Raw genomic sequence first — 12,173 nt, 5'->3', positions numbered from 1 at the left:
TTGTATTTGATCTCATTTGAAACTAGACTCATTAAGGAGTCTAAGCATATAAATTTTATCTTATAATCATTTTTGTACAATTTATAATGATTTCCTAAAAACAGAACAGGGAATCTAGTAGTCATTTTGACTCAGCCCCACAATACTTCAAATATCTCAAGATCGGTAACTCTTTTGTTTTTATAGTTTCTTTTGTAACAAAATAGACTCTTCAAGCTTTAATGGCATAATTCACTCAGCTTCTAATTCAACTCCTACAAATTATGGCGATTTTCCAAAATCACCTTACTGCTGCTGTCCCCAAACAGATTATTACCAAATCAAATACTAACATTAGCATTTCACCTTAATAGCTAGCTTACCAAGCCTTAATTTAACATACTAATCTTTAACATATCTTTCACTTTTCATCAACAACTATCAAAAAGCTCAAGCACTCATCAATGGCAAAACACAAAATCATCATCAATCCACAAAATTGAACCATGGGTTTTTAGAACTCAAGTCAACTACTAAAACATGCATGCATCTCAAGAACAACATCAAACATACCTTAGTCTAGCAAACCACCATAGCCGATTTTCTCAAGCTCTTCCCCTTCCTTTCTTTCCTCTATTCGGCCAAAGGTGTTCAAGAATGAACATATTTTTTTTTTTGTTTTCTTTCCTCAACTCACGGCAACAAGGGGGGTATGGATGAGACCATTTTTTTTCATCACCCTTCCTTTTCATTGTTTAATTACCATGCTCTTTATTTTATTTTTCTTAGAATACATCACTAGCATAACATGTTGGTGACATGTTTCCACCCATAGCATGGCCAGCCACTATGCTTTAATTTGGCTAATTTGACATGCAAGGACAAACACTTTCCCACATATATTAATGGGCCACTTGAACACTTGCCTAGCATATTTCTAAATTGTCTCACATAAGTCCCTACTAATAAATTCCACATACACTGACCAAATTAAAGTATGGAACTATCACACAAGCATTTACGCACATCATAAACACAGAATATAATCTTTAATTATTTATAAGACTCGGTTTTGTGGTCCCGAAACCACTTCCCGACTAGGGTCAATTTTGGGCTGTCACATATGTTATAATATAAAACATATCATAAAAAAATAAAACAAAAAAGTGCTCATACTTTCTCATTGCTGAAACTTAATAAAAGAAAAACAAAGAAGACAAGCTAGGGTTCAGCTTATAATCAAGCTCAATCAAGGCTCATTTTTGTTCGATTTTTGATAATTTCTACGTTTTTGAAATCGTTGCTTAGTAATCTTCAACACCTATGCTTTAATTTGTGAGTTTGATGAATATTTTGAGTTGTGCCATTGTTGATACCTTGTGATTTTTGTTGTTTGATGATGAAATATGAAAGATATGTTTTAGATTAACATGTTTTGTATTGGAGTTTTTGATGATTTTGAGTAATTAGGACTAAATTGCAAAAATAGTAATTTGAGGGACTAAAATGTGAAATAAATGAAATATATGGGATGGTATGAACACAAGGAATATTCGGCCAAACATGGGTACCTTGAAATTTTGAATATTCTGTGATTTTTGCGATAGGGACTAAATTATAAAAATTGTAAATGTCAAGGGTAAAATGGTAATTTGCCCATTTATGTGTTTTTGGACTAAATTGAATGAAAATATATTTCAATGAACTTAATTCGAATATGTTTAGATTAAGAACCAAAGAAACCGGATTTGGATCAAGGAAAAACGAAACTTGTCGGCTAGCAGCCCTATCTCATTTTATAATGTCCGAGGTAAGTCCATAAGCAAATAAATGTGTTTAATTGTAGTTAAATGCTAAAACTACATGCTGGTATGTAAAATATGAATTTATACATGCTTTTTTCGAATGTGAACAAGCTTGGTAACCATGTTCAAGCTTTCGTTCGACCAAGTTATGATGTCTGAAAACCCCGTATGAATCTTAGGAATAGTTAGGATACATATGTCATGACATAGGATTCCGGTATATGTGTGCGAGTAAGACCATGGCATCGATATGTGATTCCGATATATGTTTACGAGTAAGACCATGTCTGGGACAGTGGCATCAATATGGGACACATGTAAGACCACATCTGGGACGTTGGCATTGTACGACTTATGTGTTTATCCAAGTGTCCTATCCAATTCTGAATGGTTCATCAGGCAAAGGTAAATCGTGATCGAATGTGTAAATGAGCTAAAGGGCCAGGTATGGTTAGCTTGTTAGCTATTGATAATAAGGTATGTGTGAGACTTGAAAGTTGATAAGTTTTATGTGATGCAAAGGATAAATATCTATGAATTAAGCAAGTATATTCGGTTTGAACAAATGGTGTGAATATTATGGAATTAATTTTGGATATATATATGTGTGATCATATATGTGTTCGGCCATACAATTAGTATATGTATGTGATATTATAGTTGGATTCTTGAGCTTATGTGAATGGGTAAATATGTGTTTGATTATATAATGATATTTTAACTTAGAAAGTTGATTGACATTAGGTTAATATGATTGTGGAAGCATTCAGCCATGGTAGAATTATGCATGAAAATATAATTATTTATTTTACTTGTAAGTTCGAAGTTAAGTTTGACAATGTTAATATAACTCGGTTTAACTTAAAATGAATCGAATATATCTTGGAATTGTTTATTTGCTTTTGACTTACTAAGCTATGTTAGGTTAATCTGTGTATTCATGTTACTTTGTTTTATAGATTTTGGATTCAAGTTACAAGCTCGGGGATTGTCAGCAAAGTCTATCACACTATCTACAACTTTGGTATTTTAATATTCGAACTCAAATTATGGCATGTATAGGCTAGAATGTGCTTTTGTAAGCTGGATTTTTGGTTATGTGTATTAAAAGCCATGCAAAAATGGCTTGCTATTTATGTTTAAATTTGATTTTATGTGTGCTTAGTTATAATTGTAACAGCCTGAATTTTGCGCCTAGAAGTAATGGGCCTTGAGTTTGGGATTGGTTAGAAGGCGATTTAAATAACTTAAATGTGTTTAAATATTTTATAATTGCATGTTTAGTTTAATGGTTAAGTGATTTAGAAAGGGTTGGTAGTGTGGAAAAAGTCCTGGGTTCGATCCAGGGCTTTAGCAAAATTTTGCATTTTTTTCTAAAAGACCCTGAGCATTAGGTGGAATGGTTATTAAAAAGGCCTGGTAAAATCTGACACAAGGAAACGCTTGGCCTATTGGCAAAACGAATTTGTAGCAAGCAGGAAGTCTAGGGTTCAAGTCCTGGCCTTGGCAAAAATTTTTATTACGCATATGATTAGTAGGGAAGCTAGCGTTTAGACTTTATAAATCTGTTTGGTGGAAATATGGCACAAGAGCACCTGGGGGGCAGTGGCGAGAAGCATGCTATGGATCTAAGAGGTTGCAGGTTCGAATCCCAGGCCTGGAAAAGTTTTAAATTTTATTCTTTAAGGAAACTGAGACTTAGGCATATAAGTCTTATAGTTAATTGTGATCGAATGGTAGCACAAGATAAGTGGCGATGCAGTGGCCAGTAGCGTGATGGGAAGTTGGAGGGCTGGCGTTTGAGTGGTTTCATGCGCAAAATGGAATTCAATTTTGCTGTGCAACTCAAGGAAGGATTGCCATTCGGTGGAAGCAATTTAAATGCGGTTGTTGGCTAAAATCAAGGTTATGGTGGAGATAAGGATAAGAGTTAAGTGTGGATATGATGGTGATAAAATTGGAGAAATTGAAGGGAATTTAACTTGACGAGTTTAAGTCGATTGGGGAGTGTAGGTTTGTATTTTTTTTAGTATATATACACGTGTCGTGTGGACAAGTAAGGGCATTTGTTGTTTTTGTGTGCTTCAGTCGCATATTCTTAGCGGAAATTTCTTCCAACCTCTTGACTCTTTTGTTTTGCAAATACCTGAGTAATCTCAAACCCTTCATCTCCTCTTTTCCTTAAGCCAATCTCTTGATCTTTTCTTCCCTATTTTAATCGAATCAACCTCTTCCCTCTTTAACTTAGCCGGTTGCTTCCTTGTTCATTTAAAAGCTGATTCATACACTTTGGGGGTTAATTTGTTGTTGCAAGAGATCTCGCGATCGGTAAGTGAATTAGATCTTTTCAGCTTTTGTTAAATATTTTTAAATTCTTTCATTTCTACACTCTTAAAAGTTGATTTTTCTTTAACCTTCTGATAAACCGTAATTTATACATGTTTTTATCCCATGATTAGCACATTTATGGATGGTTTCTCCTTAGATTTGGTGAATTCGATGCTCCTAATTCTTTAATTTCATGTTTTATACTTAGGTTGTAACAGTCTGGTTTTGACTCTAGTCGGAATAGTGGTTTCGGGACCACAAATTCGAGTCTAAAAAATATTTTAATATTATTTTTTGTGTCTATGATATGTGAATTTATGTTTGTGAAATTTCTGTGATTTAATTTGTCTATTTCTGTGCTTAATTATGAAAAAGGTTTTAATTGTTTAAAGTGCAAAAGTTATGTGCTAAATGTTAAAGCACCTATTTGGCTTGGCTTTTAAAATAAAGGTCCTTGCATGTCAAATGTACCATTTATTTAAATGGTGGACAATTATGGACATTAGTAGGTGAAATTTCACATATAATAATAAGGGTAAAGTTGGTATATGGCTTATAACGTGTAATAAAATAAAATAAACATAAAATGGCCATGCATTTTCACCTTGTTCAGCCGAAAATTAGAGAAAGAGGAAGCCATTGAAGCATTTTGATGTTCGGCTAGTGCATGTCTTAATAGGTGAGCTTATTTTGCTCGGTTTTTGATAATTTCTACGTTTCGGTGATCATTGCTTTGTGTTCTTCAAAACCCATGTCTAAATTTCTGTTTTTGTTGAAGATTATAAAATGTGCCATTGATGATTATGTGAGCTTTGTAGTGTTCTTATATGGATTATGAAAGATATATGTGAGATTATCGTGTTTTGTTCCTGAATTTTTGATGAAATGAGCTATTTGGGCTAAATTGTAAAAAAATGTGTTTTGAAGGACTAAATTGTGAATTAAATATGTTATTTGGACTTGTAAGGAAGCCATGTATATTCGGCTAAGCTAAAGTCTTCGTGAATTTTTGCATATTTGTGATTTTGTGGAAAATGGACTAAATTGTCAAAGTGTGAAAATGTAAAGGCTAAAATGCAAAGTGCCTTAAATATGTTTTCATGGATTACTTTAGGTGAAATGAATGATTGAATGGTTGAATTTGAATTGTATTAGATCAAGAACAAAGAAAATCGGACTTAGATCGAGGGAAGTCCAAAATAATTGAATAGTCGACTCGTTTCCTCCGAAATCTGTCCAAGGTAAGTCAAATTACAATTATGTGTTAAATTGATTAATTTCCACATATATAAATAGTAATCTGTATTGGATGGCCTTGAGAGCCTGATGAATATCTTTTGAGTAAGGTCTGATAATATGTTAGTATCCGAAAAGCTCTATATGCTTCTAAAGGAACATTGACATTTATCTGAGATGTCGTGTAAGACCGTGTTTAGGATACAGGCCTCGATTGAGATTTACATATAAGACCATGTCTGGGACATTAGCATCGTACCTGATTTCGTGTAAGACCCTGTCTGGGACAGAGGCATTGATATTGAATTAAATGTAAGACCACGTCCGGGACGTCGGCGTTGTACTTGTTTACGAGTGTTTGTATCGTTTCTGAATCGTCTGATGATAGAGTACGAAATATGAAAATGAGCATATGAAATGTATAACTTACACAGCTACGTATGAATCGTACTAAAATTCTGAATATGAAAGACTCTGTCTCTGGGAAAGATGTATGGAATTTGGAAATGAAGCATGATACAAATGCAAACAAAGGAGCACGGGTTAAGCTTATGAATTATCCTATGAAATGGATATAAATCTTTATGGTTGAATTGTACTTGTATGCTTTAGTAGTTAGACCAATTGTTTTTGGCTTACTAAGCTCTTCGTAGGTTACTCTGTGTGATTTCTGCCTATTTTATAGTTATCGTAGCTACTGAAGGCTCGGGGATAGTCGAGGATTTTCACCACACTATCGAACTCATTTTGGTACTTTTGAAAGTGTAAATATTTTAAAGTATGGCATGTATAGTTTAGAAGATCTATGTATTAAGTTTTGATATGGTTTTGAATGGGTTATTGAATGATGATGATTTAGTTGTAATGAAGCATGTTTTGAGCATGGAAATGGCTGAAAATTGTTGTATGAATGTTGTTTAACATTGCTAGTAGGAAAGACTCATATAGGAGCGACAAGTTGGCTTAAACCAAGCTTGCATTGTGCCACGCGGTTAAGACACACGGGCGTGTCATATGGCCGTGGGCTTAAGTCAGTAGCTAGCTAAGTACCGCAAGGCCATGGCACACGGCCATGTCTGTTGGCCGAGTGAAAAAGTCAGTATTTGACCTCTTTTTAGCATAGTTGGATCATATGGGCGTGTCTGGTGCCTGTTTGTGTCACACGGCTTAGTTACACGGGCATGTGACTTTAACAGTTTTGAAAGATTTGATCAAGTTCTGAAAATTCTAATTGTATTCGGTTTAGTTCCGACCTTACTTAAATGTATGTTTTAAGTCTCGTAGACCATCTTAATGAATGAATTGTGGATGAATTCCTCTGATATTAATGATATTTAATATTTGTTATTCTATATTGTTCTGTAATGTTCTGTTCATCCGGTAATGCCCTTACCTATTCCGGCGATGGATACGGGATAGGGGTGTTACATAGGTGAGCATAGGAGAGTAAAAAGAGCGAGAAACGAGCTGAAAACGGAGAAAATAGACCCACATGGGAAATCAACATAGCCTGGATTTCCTCACATGGGCGTGTCGCACGGCCGTGTCTCTTTGGCAAAATCGAAGCACGACTTACACGGGTAGACTACATGCCCGTGCCTATTCAACAGCCTTGATCACGGGCTGGAGTAATCGCACACGGGCGTGTCCCTACCAAGCTCAAGTATAACCCTATTCGGGAAAGGCCAATTTTGAGGGCTCTTAGGCATTCTAAAGCCTATTTAAACACCTAAGGAGGCACTTAGAAGGAGGGATATAGAGTAGGAGGCAAGGAATTACTCAAGGGAAGCCGATTCGTCCATCTCAGAAGCCAGATTCATCATCAAGACTAAAGATCTCCCTTCAATTTCCATTCAGTGGTTTTGGGTTTTCTTTATGTTTTGTATTCATTATTCTTCTGAGATATTTTCTTCTATAATTATGAACTAAAACCCCTAAATACCTAAGGGGAATAAAACCTAAGACAGATCTTGTTATTATTATCTAAATTGTATGGTAAATATTTGACTTTTTTTTAATTATGTGTTCTTAATTCTTGTTTTGATATTCCAGGATATTGATTCGAGTTAATGCTCTTATTCAAAGGAGGAATAGACCCTGTCTAAGAATAAATTTGTCATAATTAAGCGAAGTTGATTGCATGCCTAGAGATAGGGTGATAAGATTTTGCCGGATTAGGGTGAAACCTAATAAGGGGATCCGTAGATTGAGTTAATGCAACACTAGGGAGTTAATTAGAAAGAGATTTTATCAACCTAGGGTTAGACGTTATTAGTCTCGAGAGAGATAATAATATAACTTAGGGATTTCTACGGATCAAGTCAAATGAATAAATCGTCTGATTCAGAGTCAAATAACAAGTGAAGTCTAAGTGGATTTTTCCTTGGGTATTGTCTTAATCAATCGAGTTTTCCCAAAAGCTTTTTTCCAATTTTTTCTCTATGCACTTTTATTTTAGTTAATTAGATTAGAGAAACAAATCCCTTAATTTTTAGGCTAGATAATAAAAATAAAGTAATTACTAGTACTCTTGGTTCCTTTGGGTTCGACAATCTGGTCTTGCTAAAGCTATACTACTGTTCGATAGGTACACTTGCCTTAATTGTGATCATAGTTAGTTTCAAGAACGATTAATTATAAATTTTTAAAACCTGTTGCGAATATCACGTATCAAGTTTTTGGCACCGTTGCCGGCGAACTAGGATAATAAGAACACTCGATTTTTATTACTTTAGCCATTCTACTTTATTTGCAGTTTAATTTTTTACTTTCTTTTCTAATTTTTATTTTATTCGTTCCTGACAGGTTTTTGATACTGTATGACTAGAAGAAACCTGTCGGGACCATTATTGTTTAATAGTGAGATCGATCACATAGTTCACAGAAACCGAAGAGAAATAAGGTGAAGCTTACGATACACAGAGGAAGAGCAAGAGGATGATACTTCAACCACAACCGAAGAGATGGCTGAAAACTAAGAAAATTTGCTACCTCCTGCGATTGCTGTTAATCAGAATCCTGCTCCACGCACTATGTATGATTATGCTAAACCTTCTTTAACAGGAACTGAATCGAGCATAGTTAGACCTGCTATAGCTGCAAATACTTTTGAACTGAAACCTAACACAATTCAAATGATACAGCAATTTGTTCAGTTTGATGGTTTGCAGGATGAAGATCCCAATGCTCACTTGGAAAACTTTTTGGAACTATGTGATACATTTATAAAATTAATGGCATTTCTGATGACGCCATTCGCCTTCGGTTATTCCCTTTTCCATTGAGAAACAATGCTAAACAGTGGTTGAATCCGTTACCACGAGGGTCAATCACTACTTGGGAACAAATGACCTAAAAGTTTTTATTAAAATATTTTCTGCCGGTTAAAACGGCTAAATTACGTAATGATATATCTTCTTTTGTGCAGATGGATTTAGAAACACTCTACAATGCATGGGAGAGATACAAGGACCTCTTGAGAAGATGCCCTCACCATGGGTTACCACTCTGGCTACAGGTTCAAAAGTTTCATAATGGCCTAAATCCTTCGACTCGACAAATGGTTGACGTAGCCGCTGGTGGGACTATCAATAATAAAACACGTGAAGATGCTTATGAACTTATAGAAGAGATGTCACTGAATAATTATCAGTGGCAAGTCATAAGGACAAAGCCAACAAAAGCAGACGGCATTTATAATGTCGATTCGGTCACCATGCTCTCTAATCAGATAGAACTCTTGAATAAAAAAATTGATGGTTTTCTTAGTTCTTTATAGGTTCACCTAGTAATGCAGTGCAAAGCAAGTGGAGGTGGATCAAGCAATCCAGAATACCCACCCTATGGCCACAACATGGAGAACGGGCAGTTAAATTACATGGGTAATAATCTTCAATCTGAAAATAATCCTTATAGTAATACTTACAATGCAGGTTGGAGGAACCACCCAAATTTCTCATGGGGAGGCCAAGGGAATTAGCGACCACCACCATCTCCAGGCTTCTAACAACCACCCTACCAACAAGACAAAAAGCCGAACCTTGAGGAGATGCTAACAAAATTCATCTCAGTGTCAGAAACTCATTTTTAGAATACCGAGACAGCACTTACAAATCAACAAGCGTCAATCCAAGGGCTCAAAACTCAGATAGGTCAGCTTGCTAAATTGATATCTGAATGACCACAAGGTAGCCTGCCGAGTAACATTGAATTTAACCCAAAGGAGCAAATCAATACAATTACCATTCAATATGAGGAAGGGTTAATTGCACCTGAACCAGAACAGAGGCAAGAAACTGTGGTAAGTAAAGGTAAGGGTGAGGTGGACCACAATGACCGGAAACCGGTAGGTAAAGAGTACAAACCTTGTGTGCCATACCCAAACGCAACAAGGAAAGACTGCACAAAAGAACAATTCAGTAAATTCCTTAAATTATTAAAGAAGTTACATAGTAACTTAACATTTATTGAAGCTCTTACGCAGATGCCAAATGCAGTCAAATTCCTAAAGGAGCTTTTAACAAATAAGCGAAAGTTGGATGAGCCGTCACATGTGGAGCTGGATGCGGTTTGCTTAGCCATACTATAGAATAAGCTGGCCAATAAATTAAAAGATCCAGAGAGTTTTACGATTCCCTGTTTAATTGGTAGCCTAGATGTTAATAATGCTTTGGCTGATTTAGGGGCTAGTATCAATGTCATGCCTTACAAAATGTTTAAACAACTAGGTCTTGGGAAACCCAAACAAACTAGGATGAGTATTCAATTAGCCGATAAAACAATCAGATTTCCTAGGGGAATTATTGAAGATGTACTCGTTAAAATTGACAAATTTATATTCCCAGTTGATTTCGTTGTTCTAAACATATAAGAGGATAGTAACGTTCCTTTAATTTTAGGGAGGCCCTTTTTAGCAACCGCAAGAACAATAATTGATGTTGGCACAGGTGAACTCACACTTCGTGTGGGAGACGAAACAATCACCCTTTAAGCTCGTAATTCAAGTAACATATCAAAAATTAAAGGTGGTTGTATAAATCATTCTACTAAAACTGACCATGTGGTGCAACCTACTTTACAGGAAATAAGTTCGAAGAACCTACACGAGCCATGTTCAAGCAACAACAAAGGACTTATCTATGAAGAACGAAGGCTACAAATCGAGGAACTAGATGAATGGTGGATACAGAAATCGAGAACACCTGATAAACCGAAACCAAGCTAGGACGAGATCAATACATCACCAAATCAACTTAAGGCTGGAGACAAAGTACTAGTAGATGCAGCAGATCCTCGCATTACCACTTCTGAACCTAATGAAGAAATTCCTCTCACGGTACTCAGTATTTACCTATATGGTACAGTCGAGGTAATTCACCCCAAATTTGAAACTTTTAAGGTAAACAATACTCGTCTTAAACCTTATATTGATAAAGTTGACAGTAGGGATGAGGAGTGTAAACTCCTCGAGCCACCATGATCACACACCAGAGAGGTAAGTCAAGCTTAGTCTATAAATAAGCGCTTCTCGGGAGGCAACCCGACCACTAACAGTAATGATTTATTTTAATTCCAGTTTTTCACATCTAACTTACTAACTGAGTCTTGAAACATAGGGTTTTCTCATCCACACGGCCAGGCACACCGGCATGCCTTAGGCAGTGCACACATCGCAGGAGGAGACACGGCCGTGCGATATGGCCGTGTGAAAATTGGGAAAAAATTTTCCCCAACATGGGATATGATAAGTCGCCACGGCCGTGTGATAAGGCTATGGGCGAAATTGCCAAACCAACACGGGCGTGCGACATACCCATATTTTGAAACCATGGGCGAACCTGTCAATTTAGCATGGGTGTTCGACACGCCCGTGCCCAGCCCCTGTGGTCGACACAGTCAAACTAACACGGGCATGGGAGAAGCAAAAGAAGCAAGACACGGCTGTGGGGTGAATGTCAGACGCGCCTAAATTTAAAAATCGTGAAACACACTGGGAAAAATTAGGGACATGGGCCTGCCCCATGGCCATGTACCCCAAAATCTATATAAACCCCTCACTATTCATCATTTCCCTCCACAAAAATCCCTAACCCTAGCGCTGCAACTCCACACGCCCTACCTGCCACGCCCATGTGCCGCCTATAACACTATTTTTGACGACCCAAGGTTCTCCCTTTTGCATTTGTTTAGTCTTTTCTCTCTATTTACTTTAAATATTTTGCCTATTTCATGTTTTCTTCGATCCATTTGACTATTTTAAGTGAACATTGATAGTAGAATAATAGAAATACTCATGCTTATTATTAAAGAATTTTGTAACTTTTCATATTACATTCATCCATCTTTCTTGTTTCCATGGATTTTATGCTTACCCACATGTATTCATACATTAGATATTCCCGTTGTATTTTTCTCATAGTCCTATTTTAATAACTTAATATATTTTCTTTAGTTGTTTTAGTTTTGTTCTCTTCATCTAATACGCGAGTCTTACAAAATATTCCTATTTAGTTTTGTGTTTCCATGCTATTTTTCGGGCGTATTGGTTGAACTTTGACTTTTCAATGTAAGCATACAATGTCATCCTCACGTGGTAAGAAAATCGCTGTCCCCGCCTCGAAGAAAAGGAAATGAGCAGCGTCATCCTCAGGTCCCACCGTGGAGATTAGGCACCCTTTCCTCGAGTTTCCCTTGGGACCTCAGGAGGAGTTATTTCAGATTTTACGGGCCCGACCCTCAGGTGTGGGCCACTACATTGACTGGGCTACACTTGAACAAATTCAGATGGCTAACACGGTCGAAGCCCTCCTGACGATTGAACCATGG

General features: G+C 36.5%; 1 non-coding gene across 1 annotated transcript; it reads right to left on the bottom strand.

Annotated features, from left to right (window-relative positions):
* Positions 1–8,742: 8,742 nt before the first annotated feature.
* LOC121231719 (small nucleolar RNA R71) lies at positions 8,743–8,849 on the bottom strand. The gene has a single exon (XR_005929774.1). It is a non-coding gene; the product is annotated as a small nucleolar RNA R71 (small nucleolar RNA).
* Between the last annotated feature and the right edge of the window lie 3,324 nt (positions 8,850–12,173).

The sequence above is a fragment of the Gossypium hirsutum genome, chromosome A06, assembly GCF_007990345.1.
Source record: "Gossypium hirsutum isolate 1008001.06 chromosome A06, Gossypium_hirsutum_v2.1, whole genome shotgun sequence".
NCBI lineage: Eukaryota > Viridiplantae > Streptophyta > Magnoliopsida > Malvales > Malvaceae > Gossypium > Gossypium hirsutum.
Note: the sequence above shows the minus strand (reverse complement) of the source record. Positions and strands in the feature narration are given on the sequence as shown.